Source organism: Bactrocera neohumeralis, unplaced genomic scaffold, assembly GCF_024586455.1.
Source record: "Bactrocera neohumeralis isolate Rockhampton unplaced genomic scaffold, APGP_CSIRO_Bneo_wtdbg2-racon-allhic-juicebox.fasta_v2 cluster09, whole genome shotgun sequence".
NCBI lineage: Eukaryota > Metazoa > Arthropoda > Insecta > Diptera > Tephritidae > Bactrocera > Bactrocera neohumeralis.
The window spans coordinates 26,929,727-26,948,855 of record NW_026089622.1 but is presented as its reverse complement, the minus strand read 5'-3'; the positions used below and the strand labels follow the sequence as shown (position 1 = coordinate 26,948,855).

Here is a 19,129-nt window from a genome sequence, read left to right as displayed (position 1 = left end):
CGATTATTTTAGCTTTATTTTTAATAAAATATTCTCTGTTTTAATACTATAAAGTTGTGTTTCAATAATCATTCTTATTGGCAGGTGGAGCCTGTAAGAGTTAACTTGAGACCTAAGCGCCGTTGTATATTACCTACTGCGCTTAGGTTTCAAGTTGCTGGTTATAGTAAAAGTTTCGTTTAGAATTCTCCGTTAATATACATATTAATATAGGTCACAATAATTAATATGAAGTTATAGTGGTTTTTTAATAGGTGAAAAAATGGGGGCGCTAAAAAAATATTTATTCTCAAAGTGGGCGGTAGACAAAATAAGTTTGGGAACCACTGTACTAGGTGCTTCGGCCAATCTAATTTCGGAACAATCAATATAGCCAACACATCCAGTCATTTAATTTTTCGTTGCAGCGACTAACTGTAATCGTTCCCCTTCATCGGGTCAGTATAAAAACCTTATCTATTATCGTCAAAATGTTCGAGAACTTTTATTTCCTACTGGTTTTACGATTGTGCAATAATTTAAGAATATTAATTTTACAGTTCTCCTCGATTACCTTCTGCTCATCATCATCACCTTGTGACAATCCCAAATGCAACTCCACAAAATTTATAGATATGGCAACTCGAAAACTGGATAAGCTGTCAGCTTTACGGACTACCATCTTTCTTTCTTCTTGGCGCATCATCACGACTGCAAGCACGTCCTACCATTTTAGTCTATAAACCTATTGTATCAGTGTTTACATTAAAATAAATCAGTTATTATTGCGGCGGAAGAAGAAGCGATAAGCCAGGTAACACAAAATTTGCAGCATAAACACCAATGGACGGAAAATGAACAAACTCGCAACGTGGAAGTATCCAAAGTTTCCATTAAGATCCCACCATTCTGGCACGCAAAGCCAGAACTGTGGATGGCACAGGTGGAGTCACAATTCATTGCGGCAGGCATAACGAACAAAACGAAGTACCGCACCGTCGTGGCCGCAATCGAAAGATGCGTTCATCGCAGCTCTTGCGCGAAATGCGAAGTTTTGACGGCAGCGAGATTAACAATAACATATTAAAGTCCATTTGGATCAGTCGGTTACCTTCCAACATATGACTAATCATTTCCATCAGCAACGAACCGCTCGATAAAGTTGCCCTGCTCGCGAACAAAATATGTGAGGTTAGCGACACCCCACACGTACACGTGGTCAAAACTCCAAACACAGCAACGCGCAATCAATCCAGCATCGAGCAGCAGTTAGCCGCAATCACTAAAGAGATAGCTTCAATAAAGGCGAATATAAATCGTCTATCTAGAAGTCGCAGCAGAAACTGTCCTCCGTCACGTTTCAGTATGCTAAACAAAAACTGGAATGATTTGTGCTGTTACCACCACAAATTTGGTAACGATGCCTGAGCAAAAAAGTTAAACTAATTAGTCTCGTCTCGTCAATTGCGGTCGGCCATCATCGGAGCGGATTTTCTATCACATTTTAACCCAGCAGTCAACCTACGACAACGCAAACTCATCGACGACGTCACAAACACCAGCAGACTGTGTTTAATATCAACAAATAAAAAGGTGGTTTGCAATTTATCTTACACTAAAGATTATCAGCCGTGCAGGATTTATTGAGGGAATTCAAAGACATCACGGTGGAAAAGCTTTCAGTCAAAAAACCACAACACTTTGTCACGCATCATATCGTCATTAAAGGACCACCAGTTTTCACTAAACCGAGACGCTTATCTCCCGAGAAATTAATAGCCGCAAAAGCCGAGATACAACTCTTGCTGAACGCAGGCATCTGGCGTCCATCGCGTAGCCCATGGGCAAGCCCGCTGCACATGATAAAGAAGAAAAACGGCGAGTGGAGGCCATATGGGGATTTCAGGCGACTAAATGTCGTCAACGAGCCTGACAGGTACCCCCTGCCACACCTGTACGATTTCACTCATTCCCTGCACGTTTGCAAAATTTTTTCCACACTTGATCTGCGTCGGGCCTACAACCGGATTGGAGTCAAACGACAGACCAAAGACAGCAATCACAACGACGTTCGTGGATTCTCGTTAATGTGCTTTGGTTTAAGGAATGCCAGTCAAACGTTCCAAAGATTCATGGATCATATCTTCTTTGAATACGCCTGGCCGTATCTCGACGACATTTTGATATCATCGGAGGATATGACTCAACATCGTCATCATCTACAATTAGTATTTAAAAAGTTACGCGAGTACGGCCTTGTTATTAACCGTTCAAAATGTATACTAGGTCAGTAGCAAGTTAAATTTTTAGGATTTAAAATAAACAGCTGTGGAATCCTACCCCCCAGAAGAACGAGTACGGGCAATTCAAAATTTCATCCTACCGACGAGAGTATGTGATTTGCGACGTTTTCTCGGTACGGTAAACTTTTTTTTCGGTAAAGAAAAACAACAAATCGCCAGAGGTATTTCAACAATGCGAAAACGACTTACGTAAAGCAACTTTACTCACTTATTCAAAATCCAGCGCGCAACTCATTTTGACGGTGGATGCATCTGCAGCTGCGGATGGAGTCAGATATTTTCAACATATGCTAGAAGGAAGACAATTTTTCATCCTCACGGACCACAAGCCATTGCAGTATGTGTTCCAACAAAAGCTTGAAAAGGCATATCCGTGTCAAATGCGCCATTCTGAATTTATCGCAAAATTTACAACAGACATTCGATACATCGCCGGAAGAGAAAACATAGTAGCTGATGCAATGTCACGTATTGACGCCACATATACTTCAAACACCATCAACTTCACCAAACTGGCAGAGATTCGAATGTCTGACTCAGAGCTCAAAGACTTATAAGCTTCGAATTCCAGCCTATTAATTAAACCTTTTACGATTCCGACCATACTTAACTTCTTCGTTTCGTAAAACAGCTTTCGACTCCATACATAACATGGCACACACCGGCGCCTCTAAAACAACAAAATTAATCGCAGAGAAATTCGTCTGGCCTAATCTCCGAAAAGATTGCCGCTTATGGTCCAGGCAATGCATCCCGTGCCAAAGAGATAAAGTGCAGCGCCACAACAGAGCATCATTGTCAACATTTACGTAACTAGAGCAACGATTTGGCCACATAAATATGGATATCGTTGGACCATTATCACCTTGCAAGGTCTATCGATACGATTTGACAATAGTCGATCGTTATTCGCGATAGTTGGAGGCACTCCCGCTCGAAAACATGACGACAGAGACCATTGCTTTCAATTTCTACACACACTGGATCGCTAGATGTGGAGTACCGAGTAAAGTAACAACGGATCAAGGTAGGCAATTTCAATTTACACTATTCGGTGAACTTTCCAGACTTTTAGGCATGAAGCACTTACGTACCACTGCCTATCACCCCGCGTTAAGCGGGATTATCGACCGGTGGTCTAGATCATTAAAGCAGCCATAAAATGTTACATGACAAACAACTGGGTCGAAGTTCTCCCATTCATCCTTCTGGGTTTTCGTTCCTCATGGAGAGATGATTTATGACCGACACCCACAGAGATGGTTTATGGAAAAACTCTTCGATTATCTGGTCGGTTCTTTTCCGAAAAATATACGCACAATGCCACAGAATATGAGTTCGTCGAAAATTTACGCATTCGCATGCACTCACTAATGCCGTCACCAACTACAAACAACTCAGCGCACGTACCATTTGTGGAAAAGAATTTGCACTCAACACCATCAGTTTTCGTGCGCCATGACTCATTTCGTTCACCTCTTCAGCCACCATACGAGGGACCATATTCCGTAGTGGAACGCAGCTACAAATTCTTCAAAGACAAAATCCAAAAAAAACAGAATGCATCAAAACAACCTTGAGTTCGAACAATTGAAATGCACTATCACTACAACAAACAATCCTAAACAAACAAGTATCAAAACAACCTTGAGTTTTAATACCACAACCACCTTATCTTAAAACAAAGTAATTTTTTTTTAAGTAAACAATATATATGTAAACAAACCTAAGGTTAGGTTAGGTAAGGCCGCGGCCACGCAGTAAACGACTGGGCGATGAGCGGCTGAGCGACGAATTTGAGCGACGTATGGCTTTTTACTGAGCGACTGTTGTTGAGCGATTAGTTGCTAAAATGCCGTTGTCAAGGGCTGTACAGCGTATATTACTGCTTGAAAATAGATATCATGTTTATAGAATCTTGCTACGTATAAAAAAAAGAAAGTATGGTATTCATCCTATAAACCAAACAAGATGGAGGTTCGGTGAATTTAATCATTTATATAAAAATCTACGTAAATTTCCAGATAGATTATTTCAATATCTACGTATGTCTATACAATCTTTTGATATATTGCTTGAAAAAGTTCGTCCTAAATTAACAAAACAAAGGAAAGCAATTCGGGCAGAGCAGAGGCTGATTTTGACCAAAAAGCCATTGAAACAACACCAAGAACAGCTATTATTTTAATTAAATGTGCTTGTGTACTGCACAATTTTGTGAGGGAGCACGATGGCGATAGTGATCTTGATTACTTACAAACAACAACAACTATAAACAATGCTAACGCTCAAACAAATACTGTTGATCGAGAACAACTGCAAAACTTCAACAGAAGCAGCCAAACAGCATTAAATATACGTAATGAATTAATACTTGTGGGAGTTTGGACATTAAATTCCACTTAACCCTTAGACGGGCAAAACAGAAATAAAAGGGTTCTTGTTTTGGTAATTTTAGTTTTAGGATGACTTTAGTGTAGAGAACTTATATTTGAAAACCATTTTCAAAAATTTTCATTGGGTAGGACGCCAGGTGCAAAAAATTAAAGATCGTCTGTATACGGTCTTGCCCGACAAAGGGTAAGAAATAACCAAGGCGTATTTTATAAACCAACGATGAAAGAAACTAGTTTTGTTCCAACAAAATGATTCATAAAGGCCGGTAAAAGTATTAAATTGTGTTGTTTTTAATTATTCATTCAAATGATAGTCTTTGAAACAGTTTTTAGTACTTGAAAAACATAAATGTATCTTACATTTTGTACAAAAAGTGTGTGTATCAGATTTCTTACAAAGTTTGCACGACTTCTTTGAGCCCCACTCTGGAAGATGGTTGAGCTGATCATACCTTATTTCTTCTACGAGGTGCACTGCTCGTTTACCAATAGTGTTATTGCTAAGAAATGACTGGGATCCGCTTGATGGACGTCCAACCGTTTGTTTGTCGGTGGAAGTACACAGCGATTTTGCTAATTGTAAACGAAACTGGTATAGTGTCAAATCTTTTTCTTTTCTTTCTTCCTCTGCAAGAGATGATTTATTTCGACGGTACAGAATGAAAGCATTGGTAACAGCCATGTCTAGTAGATGATAGAATATGCGAGTCATTGTATCCATGGTTTTAATATGCAAGCCGTTTCTGCCCTTATAAGAATCCATGAGATCTACACCTCCCATGTGAGAGTTGTACTCACGAATGATTTGTGGGCAATCTATTTCAATGTATTCTCTCTTTTTTCTATTATATCTGTGAATTTTCGATGGCTGGATAGCAGCATTCGCTTTTGTGAATGGTTCGACACCTACATAAGTTGAGCATAGCCAAACATTTTTGGTGTCTTTCGAGAGAACCGTAGTCAAGTCAACTCCATACGCAGTAGCAGAAAACTCAACTGCGAAACCTCTATCCACTTTTCTAAGCTCAGTATCTGAATCGGATGGTAGCTTACAGTTTGATATTCTGTTGGCTCGAAAGGTACCTAAAGCAAATATACCACGAGATCGTAAATAAACCATTAGGGGCAGTGATGAGTAAAAATTGTCAAAGTATAGAATATGATTCACGAAATCAGGAATTGTTTGCGATAGCCGAATGACGACACTGCTGGTGGCTCCAAGATCTGGTGTGCCTGGTAAAATAGTGTTATCCCCAGCACCATTATATACCTCAAACTGGTATGCATATCCATTGCTGTCGCACAACACGAACAGCTTTATACCCCATTTATTGGGCTTGTTTGGCATATATTGCCGTAAATGGTGCACTGCCTTTGTTTTACACATCTGTTCATCAATACATAAACAAGCTTGTTTAGGAACGGAATCGAAGCGTTCATTCAAAAAATCAATAACTTTCCTTATTCGAAATATTGGATCGTACCCTGGCTCACCTCTTTTGATGCGCTTACTCTTATCAGAAAAAGACAAATGCTTTTTAATTGCCACAAATTTCTTCCAAGGCAAAGCATTTGGGACATGTCTAAATCCAAATTCACTCCAGTGCGCATTTATATTTGGATAGCGAAAAATAGACATAAACATCAAAACGCCGAGATATTTTCGAATCTGTGAAGAATTAGTTATGAACTGGGTGTTTATGTCTATATGCGCTGCTCGGTTGGTTTCTTCAACAATTACACCTATGAGTTCATCAGTCAAAAAATAATTTAAAAACTCAATCGGGTTCTTAAGCTTTCTGAGGGCATAAGGTAACCTAGAATCTCCACGGAACGCAATTTCATTCACATGCATTTTCATAGATCTTTGTCGCCATAAGATATTTGAGAACTCGATCGAACTCTTGTCAATGGCATCCAAGCTTGAGCCTGTAAATACGCCTGATGATGGTATTACTTGTGGGCCAGTCGATTCAGTTGTCGGTAGCGGCGAATGTGGCCTCCTCCGTGGCTTATTCGCTTTTTTGGTAGTGGTTGCAGCCTCTGCATCTGTACTAGTTATGGATTTATACGGAATCGGTTCTACTGCTTCTGATGAGACACCACTAAGTGTGCTAAAATTCAACGACAACCCAACTTCGTTGCCTACAACGCTGTTGTTCATTTCACATAAAACGTCGTCTATGATTTGGTCTTCTTCAGGTGATATCTGATCAACAACATACTCCGGGTCAGCTATACTGTTGTCATCGTCTTCGTACTCAGATTCTTCATCAGACAAAAGAGTTGTGTTCATCAATTGCTCGATTTCTTCATCTGTCATTGCAGATAATTTAAGCTTTCTTTTATCTTCCTCTGTGAACTCATGTGGCTTTTTCGCATAATATTTTCTTTTTTTATGATGTCTGAACTCTTCCATTTTCTGAAAAAAAATTGGAATTATATATAAATAACATTTTTCAATTTAAAAAGCAATTAAAAAGTGAACACCCCACATTGGTTATACACTGACCGATTCAGCTACGGTAATATATTTTTTTCCTTACCCGGGCAAGACCGTCCAGAGACGGTTTTCACAATATTCTTAAAATCTTCGGAAATTTATATTTCGAGATTATATGTTAATTAAATTTTAGAAATGAGCAATATGACTACTTACCTGAAAAATTCCCAACTCGATTTGACCACCGGAAACCACTTTTTTTAATTTTTGTAATGGGATAAGTTTTCACGATAATTAAGATGCCACTTTTCACTTTCGGTGTTACTTAAATTCACCAAACTTTTAAACTATAGCGTTGAAATCATTTTCTGCTTAATATTTGTGTGTATTCAGTTAAAAACCAAAGAACTAGAGACCAATATCACACGACACCTATGCTGTTTGAACTTAAATTCAGATAATGTAAAGACCGTCTGCAGACGGTCTTGCCCGGCAAAGGGTTAAAATTTTAATTTTATCATGTTAATATGTTAACAATCAATTTTTTTTATGAATTAAAAAAACACTCACCAGAAAAACCACATATTTCTCCCAGTTTTTTCCATATGTTGTCAGTGATATTTTTATTTTTGAAGTCTTTGTGGCTATCCTGCCACAAAACCGGGTAGCTTTGCACCTCAGAAATAAGCATTTCAATGTTAAATTTGTCCATTCTTTCTGTTCGTCGCTCAGCAGTCAACTCAAAATTAGAACATGTTTTAATTGTTAAGCGAAGTCGCTCAGTCGCAGAGAAATCGCTCAGTCGCTCATCGCTTACTGCGTGGCCACTTCAATGGCATTTCATATGTTTTAATTTCGTCGCTCAGCCGCTCATCGCTCAGTGCGTGGTCGCGCTCTAAGACGGCTGATCAGAGATCGCACATGGACTAGAAGTAGTCCTTTGTGAAGCCATTGAAAATCGAACTCCCGTGTTCGAACTTAGAGATCGGCAAACCGTTTAGTATGCAATACAAATTTGCAGAGGCGCTTAATTTCAATGCCCGCCAGATCGGTGAGATGTCTGAAGGTATGTGCCCCCAAGTGCCTAAGTCTTGATCTCCCAAAAGCAGCGCAGTCAAGAAGGAAGTGCTGGCTAGTTACTTCTGCATCTTCTTCCAAGCAACTTCTGCATGTGGCGTCCGGTAAGATTCCCAGTCTTACAGCGTGTATACCAATAGGGCAGTTGCCCGTCAAGAGCCCCATCATTAATGAGAGGCTAGCCTTGTTGAGGGCAAAGAGATCAGTAGATCTCCTTCGATCTATCTTTGGCCAAAAGGCTTTTGCGACCGCGCAGGTACCAATGCTGGCCTATCGCTGACCGAGCAGCCGCGAGGCCCAGCTATCTAGTAGTAGAACACAAGAGGATGCCGGAGCATCTACCCGTTCCCTTTCAACCGATGGCGATTCTAGGATGCTTTCCTTGCTAGCTGATCAGCTTTCCAGTTACCTGCAATTCCGCTGTGGCCCGGCACCCATACAAGTTTTATAATAAAAGCTCTCGCCGCCAGAGACAGTGACTCCAGACACTCTTCGACCAACCCTGAACGTACTGTGAATGAGTTCAAGGCTGGTATCGCCGCTCTGCTATCCGAGTGAATGGTCACCTGTCTGAAGTCAGACGCTCTATTGAGCAGCATATTTGCTGCTATCTTGATGCCTGCAACCTCAGCCTGGAAAACACTGCAATAGTCGGGAAGTCTGAAGCTGGATTTTATGAAGAGTTCCCGACAGTAGACCCCTCCACTAACCTTCCCCCAAGCTTTGACCCATCCGTAAAGAAGCTTACTGCCCGTCTCCTCCAACGGCTTCTTCCCTGCCAAACCTCCCACGTCGGTATATGTGCAGAGAAGGAGCCACCGGAGTTCGATATGGTGACTCCATGATCCAGATGATCCGGTATGCTGTCGAAGCTTGTGAGGATATCCGAGTGTTCAGATAACCGCTCCTTTTAGGAATCCATACTCCCTGGGCCTAATGCCCACCTTTGCGGCCATACGCCTTTCGGCAATATCCACCGGCGTTATGTTCAGAATTTCATTAAGTGCAATGGTTGGGGTGGACCTTAATGCACCACACATGCTGATGAGCGCTGCTCATTGAACGCTCTCAAGTTTCTTTGTAAGTGTAGACTTCTGTAAAGCCCTCCACCACATGAAGACCACATAGAACATTATGGGCTTGACTATGGTGTCATAGAGCCAGAGTACCATTTTCGGATTAGGATGAGCCCTAAATACTTCACTGTATCCGCCGGTTGCAAGCGAATACCTCCCAATAGCGGCAATGGCGTCTCAGGGATCTTGTATCTCCTACTAAATAAAACCATTTCTGTTTTACTTGGATTTATGGCGAGTACACTTTCGACCGCCCATTTTGTTACAACGCTGAGATATCCCTGCGTCAACTCATGCACGGTGCTTAGAAACTTTCCTTTCACCATAAGTGCTACATCGTCTGCATAGGCAATAACCTTACAGCCAAAATCCTCTAGCCTTTTGAGAAGTTCGTTAACGACTAGAATCCATAGAAGAGGGGAAAAACCCCTCCTTGATTGGTTCCCCTGCTCACACTTCGCCGCACAGAAGGCTGAGAATGAGGTGCTTGAGGTTCGATTCAACCCCAAGACCGTCTAGAGCAGTTACGACCGCCTCTGGCAGGACATTGTTGAAAGCTCCCTCAATATCAAGGAAGGTCCCAACTGCGAAGTCCTTAGTCTCAAATGCTTCCTCAATCCACGACACGATAGTGTGCAAAGCAGTGTCCACTGACCTTCCTTTACGATACGCATGTTGCGCTCCTGATAGATAGTCCCTCGGAGTGCGCCTTCTCAAATACCAGTCCAGCAGTCTCTCCAAAGTTTTTAATAAAAAAGAGGAGAGACTGATGGGCCAGAAATCCTTGGCCGTAACGTGGGAGCCCCTGCCAGCCTTCGGGATGAACGTAACTCTGACTCGTTTCCAGGCCCCCGGAATGTCACCTAATCTGATGCAGTTCGCATAGATCGGTGCCAACCAGCCGCATGATACCTTAACAGCTTGCTGCAGCTGCGCTGGTATGATGACGTCCGGTCCCCGGGACTTAAACGGTTTGAACGATTTAATCGCCCAAGTCAAGTGACGCTCATCTAGAAGGTCGACAAAGGCTGTGTAGTCAGCATGCAATGCTCCGAGAGATGCCTACATAAAGGCCGTGTTACCAGGGAAGTGAGTATCAAGGAGCATCTGTAGTGTTTCTTCACTGCTCAGCGCCCACTTCCCATTTACATCCTTAAGATACCCCAGGGACACAGGGTTTTTCGCGAGGATTCGCCTGAATCTAGAGGACTCGTGACAGCCTTCCACTTTTTCACAGAAGCTCTTCCACGAGATCCTCTTAGCCCTTCTTAGCTCGGACTTGTATATTGAAAGTCCTACTTTATATAGGACCCAATCATCAGGTAGCCCACTCCTACGGGCCTTGTTAAATAAGCGCCAACAGGACGCCCTAATTTCCGAGAGCTCCAAAGTCCACCATTGAGGTTTCCCTCTGCCCTTCGGTGTTTTCAATGGACAGGAGCTCTCCATTGCAGTGTTGCACGCCGAGCTGAAAGCTTCGACCCACCCATCCACCACATCGGCGGTGGCCAGCGTGCCCACCCCCGGTGCGCGTGGGAGAGTTCGCCGAAGCCTTCTGCGGTAACCTTCCCAGTCCGTGTTCCTGGGATTTCTGAAAAATTTTCTAGGCGGACCTTCTCCATCAAGACTAAACCCGATATACCTATGATCAGAAAAGGAGTGGTCATCGAGAACCCTCCAGTTCGGGATCAGCGAAGCAATCCCGTGTGAGGCTAGGGTGAGATCGAGGACCTCCTCCCTACCTGCGGTCACGAAGATAGGAGAATTTCCCCTATTACAGATGCGAAGATTTTCGCTAACAATAAAATCAAAAAGCGACTCACCTCTAGTGTTGGTATCCGAGTTCCCCCGATGATAACACCGGCACCATTCCGGGACGCTTCAGCCAAACCTAAATAAGTAATACAATCTGTATTTAAACAAACTGTCAACTAGTAATAAGTAAACATACTAGTTAGTATAAATAGAAGTAAGAAACATGTATACGTAATAAGTTAGCCTTAAGAGTATAAATAAAGAGTACATATTTCGGTGCGGCTCAAAATATATTCTTTGGACTCATTTTTACTTATGGTAAAAATTAACTCGCACACATCAAATTAGTATGCAAGCTGCACAGATTGAAATAAATATTAATTCAGTTGAAGTATAGAACTAAGCAAGGAAGCTCGTTTCTTTTATTTTTATTGTGGGCATCCGACAACCTAAAATGAACTTTCTTTCATTATGAATATTTCCTCAGCGTATCTTTCACAAGTTGCAGCTATTCAGGAGTGTTTTCGAATCCAAGACATATCTGTTTCCCACTGGTGTCGCAGAAACTGTGTGGATTTTCGTCTTTTCGAACATACGCAATCATAATCTGTTATACATTTTGTAATGAGTTCGGCAATTTTAACTTTCTTTTTATAAGAAGAGGAAAGAAACGAAAAAACTAAAAGGAAAATATTAATAAGTAGATTACAGTAATCCACTTGATGCCCCAGGAGAATCGTTACTGGAATTTAGCTTGTAAGGACTGCGTCGAATAAAATTGTCCGTTACAATAATGAAAAAAATTTATAACCAGTAGTCCGATGTGTATATATTTTATTAAAAAAATTATTTTAAAAATTGAAAAACTGGAAAAGAAACCAAGAATTATTCCCATTACTGCTTTTATGAGAGTCCTCGCTACTCTCATAGCTGTTGAAAACCACTTTCTTTTAAAGTCTGTCTTTGGTCACTGTTTTGTTGCCTTCATCTCCCTTTTTACTAAAGATCAGTATCTCTCAATTGGTCTGAGGACAATTAGGTGGATTCGCCTCTCTAGGTACTAAAATCACTCCATTCCGTTGGAACCACTCTAAGGGTGTTTTGGTATAGTGACATGAAGCGAGGTCTTGCAAACATTCCTTCACATATATTTCGCTGTTTATTATACCCGTTGTAACGAATGAGCTGCTTCTTTTGCCTCAACTGTAAATTGCTTTCCATACAAGAAATTTCTTTGGAAACGTTGTCACATTTTTTTACTTTAAATTTTTCAGCAACATTTCATTGAAAATCGGGAGGATAAAATTCCTGGTCACAACGTTCTTCGCCTTCTCAAGATCATGTAGCCCTTCTTTTTAAAACTTTTAATAATTTATTCGCGCACTTCCCATCCGCTTGTTATTTTCGCGGAAAATTAAATTTTTATTGGCTCTAACGGACATTTATGCTGATATTGTCACTGGCGAAGCGAATGACATTTTAGGCGAACTTCGCTATTTCGAATTGCGAGTAGCAAGCGCATAGCAAATTCGCCATTAAGTGGCGAAAGAACTAGCGAAAATGAATATTTGGTATTGCCACTTGCGAACTTAAGAAATGCGCTTTGCTTCAACTGTCAGAATAAAAAGAACCAGCCAGAATTTGAGGTGATGGTGAGGTTGATGGAGAAAAATCCTGACCTAGCCAGAGGAATGGTCCCGTTTGGCTCCACAAACAAAAAATTTGATGGAGTTGTGCGAAGATATTGCCGCTGAATTTAATACGGATAATATCGGCCCTTCAATACTTAGTGGCAGCGAAAAGAATAGGGAAAGGTATTAATTTTTGTATTACATAGATTTGGTTGGACTACTAACTAAAATTTCAAAAACTAGAAAAGATATTGTCACAGGTGGGGGATCTTACACCCAACGCAGCTTAACGCCTTTGGAGTTGCTCAGCTTACAGCAGACAGTGAATCCAAGCGGTGCCGCATTTGCCACTGCATCTGCACCAACATATCTAGAAGAAAGCAGCAGACATGTGGAAGGTGACGAGGTGCATCTGCCTAGAACAAGAAAGTAGAGGAGCGCGAAAATTTGCGAATGAAGGCTTTGCAGAAGTCGGTATATTCTTCTTCCCGTCGACTCATCAGTTGTTGATGCGCATCGGCATCATCGGCATGCACCAGCAGCTGTACACTCTTATAAAAGAACGGACCTTCTCGATTAAGTTCTGCAGCTCGAATTATTTTCTCCAGCAGCAGATTGAAGAAGTCGCACGATAGGGAGTCGCCTTGTCTGAAACGTTCGTTTGTTATCGAACGGATCGTAGAAGTCCTTGCCGATCCTGGCGGAGCTTTTCGTGTTGCTCAACGTTAGTTTACACAGCCGTATTAGTTTTGCGGGGATAACAAATTCAGACATCGCGGCATAAAGGCAACTCCTTTTCCTGCTGTCAAAAGCAGCTTTGAAATCGATGAAGAGGTGGTGTGTGTCGATTCTACTTTCACGGGTCTTTTCCAAGATTTGGCGCATGGTGAATATCTGGTCGGTTGTTGATTTGCCAGGTCTAAAGCCACACTGATAAGGTCCAATCAGTTCGTTGACGGTGGGCTTTAATCTTTCACATGTTGAGAAGGCTTATCCCACGGTAGTTGGCGCACATTGTGGGTCTGCCTTTTTATGGATTGGGCATAGCACACTTAAATTCCATTCGTTGGGCATCCTGTCGTCCGACCATATTTTACAAAGAAGCTGATGCATGTTTGAATAGCTCGGCCGGCAATCCATAGGCCCCCGCCGCTATGTTGTTCTTCAGGCGGGTATTTGCCATTCTAACTTCTTCATGGTCGGGCAATGGAACGTCTGCTCCATCGTCATTGATTGAGGAATCGGGTTCGCATTCTCTGGTGTTGTACTTTCACTGCCATTCAGTAGGCTGGAGAAGTATTTCCTCCATAATTTAAGTATGCTCTGAACATCGGTGACTAGATCCCCATTGGGGGTTGTACAAGTGTATACTACGGCCTGGAAGCTTTGTGTAAGCCGCCGCATTTTTTCGTGGAATTTTCGAGCATTACCCCTGTCGGCCAGCTTATCAAGCTTTTGGAACTCACGCATTTCGGCCTCATTCTTTTTCTGTCTGCAAATGCGTCTCGCTTCCCTCTTAAACTCGCGGTATCTAACCCATCACGCACGTGTTGTGGTCGATCGTAACGTTGCGAGGTAGGCAGTCTGTTTTCTCTCCGCTGCGACATGGCAGGAAGCAGCTGTATGTAAGGAGTTTGAAATGCCGTCCCACAGTTTCCTTATACCGAGTTGTTGACGAGTGCTCTCAGAGTGCAGGAGTGCAAGCCGAGTAGAAAATCGTTCGGCTGTCTGTTGTGATTGCAGCAGCTCGACGTCGAACCTTCCTTGTGTTTGTTGACGTGTGCTTTTCGCTGCACAGAGGCGGGTCCGAATCTTGGCTGCATCAAGATAGTGGTCCGAGTCGATGTTAGGACCTCGGAACGTACGCACGTCTAGAACACAGGAGACGTGCCTTCCGTTTGTCACAACATGATCGATTTGGTTTTTGGCTTTTCGATCCGGAGACAGCCAGTTAGCTTGATGTATCTTCTTGTGCTGGAATCTAGTACCACAGATAACCATATTTCGGGCCCCGGCGAAGTCAATCAGCCTCAACCCATTTGAGGATGCTTCGTCGTGGAGGCTGAATTTACCGACCGTAGTGCCAAAGATACCTTCTTTGTCCTCCCTGGCGTTAAAGTCGCCAAGCACGATTTTGATATCGTGGCGGGGGCAGCTCTCATAAGCGTGCTCCAAGCGCTCATAAAAGGCGTCTTTGGTCACATCGTCCTTCTCTTCCGTCGGAGCGTGGGCGAAAATCAGCGATATGTTGAAGAACCTCGCTTTGATGCGGATTGTGGCTAGACGTTCATTCACCGGAGTGAATAATAGTACTCGGCGACGGAGTCTCTCTCCCACCACGAATCCCACACCAAACTTGCGCTCCTTTATATGGCCACTGTAGTAAGAGCCACAAGGACCTACTCGTCTCTGTCCTTGTCCCGTCCATCGCATTTCTTGGACGGCGGTGAGGTCAGCCTTTATTTTCACGAGGACATAAACCAGCTGGGCAGCGGCACCTTCCCAATTAAGGGACCGGACATTCCAGGTGCATGCCCTCAATTCGTAGTCCTTATTTCGTTTGCCATGGTCTTCATCAAAAAGGGGGTCTCTCATCCGAGGCTGGTTGCTACTTTTCATTGGTTGAGTTTTTTACGTGGCGGGTCCCAAACCCAGCGCACAACCCTATGTAGGGGATGTTAAAAAAGGTGAAATAATAAAAAAGATCAATCAAAATTAAAGGAATTGTAATTAAAAAAACATAAATATCCTAAATAAAAAACGTTTTCCAGCATTTCAAAATTAATTTCAATTATTTTATTGTATGTATGTATGTACATATATTTTATTGATGCAACTACGCTATGACAATGCATTCGCAATTTGTTTTCGACGACATTCTGTAGCTGTTTCTTTGAAGTTTCCTTCAACTGCTTCCAGTGCTACAACTATATCAAGAAAAGTTTCTTGTTTAGGATTATCTACATTATAATTTTTACAAGTATTGTGTAAAGCACAACATACAGTTGCTTTACTATGAGGATATGGTAGTTTACGCGGACCTAGTATACAACGAATATGGCATTTTATCGTTCCAATTGTCCTTTCAACTACGTTCCTTGCCTTTGCACGTTTTTCTTTAAATTTGATTCCGCTATTTCTGGTAAAGCACCCATAGAAACTCTTGCAGTGGACAACCAGAATCACCTAAAAGATATTTAATTTTAGTAGTTATGTATGTATATACACATATAAATTGTAGTTACCTAAGTAAACCGAATTGTGATCGCCTCTTTGGCATGTTTGCTCCAAATATGTTTTTTCTAAACTATTATTCCACACAAATGAGTCGTGGCTAGCTCCTTATTATATAGGTTATCACCATATCCTGATCGCACGCCTGATTAAATAATTATTTGTTAATACGAAATAATAATAAGTTTTGATTTATATGTTTAGTTGCTACTTACAATCACCGCATTTATGCTGTAAACTCCTTTTCTATTTGGATACAGAAATTTGCTTTCGCACGGAGCAATAATCGAAACATTTGCAAACCACATTTGGAATTCGCGATCAAGTGAAAAATTGTCTTCTTGTTATTTGTTTTTCTTCTTCCATTATGTCCGTTTTGATTTGCAAAGAGTGGATTCCAAAATTGAGAGCATTTCCTTTAAAACAAGGAGACAGTGGGCTGCACAATTCCTGTTTAAAAATCCACTGTTGTTGATAGCTCCAAGAGCCAAAATTTAAGGAGGGAACACAATTTTAACATCGGCGATATTGATGACGATAAGCGAATCGAAAATTTTTCTTTTATGCTGTATAATACATATGTACATACATAAATGCATCCTTGCTTAATCGAAAGTTTTCCTTAAATTTGATTATAAAAACTTATGTGATATATGTGTACGCAGTATAGATACATATGTAGCGATTAGCATCTCTCCAAATTGTAATAGATCCACTTATCAACTATTTCTAATATTGTAACTTTTTAACTACTTTCATCTGGTAACACTGTATAAGGGTTGGGCATAGTGCACTAAAAAATAAATGCAATAAGGTTTCACTAGCACTACTTCTTCAGTGGTAGTTAAACAGCAAAATCCACTATCACTGAAAATTTAGTGATAGTGAAAAAAATGCACTATCACTAAACCTTTAGTGATAGTGAAAAACAAATTGCACTATCACTAAACCTTTAGTGATAGTGAAAAACAAATTGCACTACCACTAAACCTTTAGTGATAGTGAAAACAACTTGCACTACCACTAAATATTTAGTGATAGTGAAAACCTTTAGTGATAATAAACATTTTTCAGTAACATAACACTGTTTCTTGAAGGATAAAAATAAGATTATGTACATATGTATGTATATGTATAAGCTGAAGCAGTATGAGGCAATATATTCAAAATAAACCATATATTTGAGTAGAGACTTCTAATTATGCCGCACCAAAATTAGGAACACATAATTCATTCTTTATTTGCTTTTTTTAATACCAACATTTCAAAATTACGGTCGGTGAGATTTTGCCTTGTCGATCGATTGACAATTCCAGCATGTAACATATGTACCTTTGCTAGCATAAGTGCTCATTAGAATTTTGCCACTTTGTTTTGTTACTCTTTCGCTTCAATGTACTTACAGTGAGGAGCAAAACAGAGAACATATTTGCTCTTTTCAGATATTAGCATTGATTTTCATGATACAATTTTTACCATAGGTTTTTTGAAAGTTTGATGATGATTTTTTTTTTCATATAACGTAAACATTTTAGAACATTTTTCATTGTTTTGCAATTATTTAACATGTCGTAGGTGTTGTGATATTTCTATTGGACAAAAAAGCAAACATGCATTCCTTTTTGCTCCCCAGTGTACATTTGAACATTCATACAAACATATGTATCGCATTACTACTGAGCTGCAGTGCCATTTTGAGACTGCCAAATCAAGTAGTCTGCACTTGACACCTAGAAATCATGTTTTATTTCGTTGGACTGGCTTAATGACAACGTTTAATTATACCGCCTATATACCAAGAAACATTTTTTATCAACAAACTAGTTGATAATTAATATCGGCCATAAAATATAATTTCAAATGTATTTAGTTAAAGCTCATGTTTCACTAAAGGTTAAGTGATAGTGCATTTTTTTCACTATCACTAAATATTTAGTGGTAGTGCAATTTGTTTTTCACTATCACTAAAGGTTTGGTGATAGTGCATTTTTTTTTCACTATCACTAAAGGTTTAGTGGTAGTGCAATTTGTTTTTCACTATCACTAAATTTTCAGTGAAAATGGATTTTGCTGTTTAACTACCACTGAAGAAGTAGTGGTAGTGCAATTTAGTGGTAGTGCAAAAATGCCCAACCCTGCACTGTATTCAGCAAACTAAAATATTTAATCCCGTAACAATATTGATCACCGCATATTAGCTTCTCTAATTCGTCCTATTCCTTTTGATCATCGGACGAGACCACACGTGTTCTATCGCACGCAACATAAAACATTTATATTCATATTCAAAATACATTTGTAAGTCGGATTTACTTGTAAGTAAATAAATATAATAAAATTAAGTAGCTGGTTAAATAGTGTTTTACTTATTAACACCTTAACCGCTTACAATACTGAAGAAAGTTCCGTGGGATTGGAGTGATCCCTGATGAACCCTCGCTGCCTAAGTAATTTGGTTGTTGTCCTTTCAACATAACCATTCTCAAAATATAAATGCACGTTGTTAAACATTTTTATTGAGTTTTTAAAATAACTCCGTATAATTTGAAATCAAACAATATTCCGCTTAAAAACGTTAAAAATGTCAATTTGATGAATCGTGTGACATATTGACATTTTTCAATTATTTTTGTATGGTATAAAGTTAAGGGGTCAGTAGGGTAATCTGGTCTGTGTTTTTGAAAAATTTACATACCCCTAGTTATTATTTTTGAGTCTTTTTCGTAACCTTCCTTCTCAAATTCTTTTTTTTTTTTAATTTTTAATTGCAGTCGCAATTTTATTTACTTGTGTGGTATTTTAACGAAAGTAATATGCCTTTTAGAGAAGTACATTTGGGGACAGTGGGTAAAACTTTCTATAGATGAAAGCGAAAAACTGATTTCAAAAAATCACTTTTTTGGAAGTACAAAATACCCGAAATGGTCGGTTGCATACATAGATGGAACACATATAAAAATAATAAAACCACCTGATAATGAGCATTTGTATATTAACTGAAAGGTAAATTTCAGTATAAATGCGTTGTTAGTAAGTATAAACAATAAATTAATATTCAAACATATTTATAAACTTGTATGTATTTCAGCTTTCCAAGGATTTGTAACAACGATATGAAAATACGGGCCGTAGATCCACAGTATCCCTTCAAGTCACGATACGATGCTTTCATCTGGGGATATGAGTCACGTTATTCAATATTTCCGCACACAATATGAGAGTGGGCAGCGCTCAT

General features: G+C 40.3%; 1 long non-coding RNA gene across 1 annotated transcript; it reads right to left on the bottom strand.

The window, feature by feature from the left end:
- Nucleotides 1–15,433: 15,433 nt before the first annotated feature.
- On the bottom strand, nt 15,434–16,754 carry LOC126764293 (uncharacterized). Its single transcript, XR_007667898.1, has 3 exons — nt 16,110–16,754; nt 15,906–16,039; nt 15,434–15,846 (listed from the first exon to the last, which is right to left on the bottom strand). It is a non-coding gene; the product is annotated as an uncharacterized LOC126764293 (long non-coding RNA).
- Nucleotides 16,755–19,129: the final 2,375 nt, after the last annotated feature.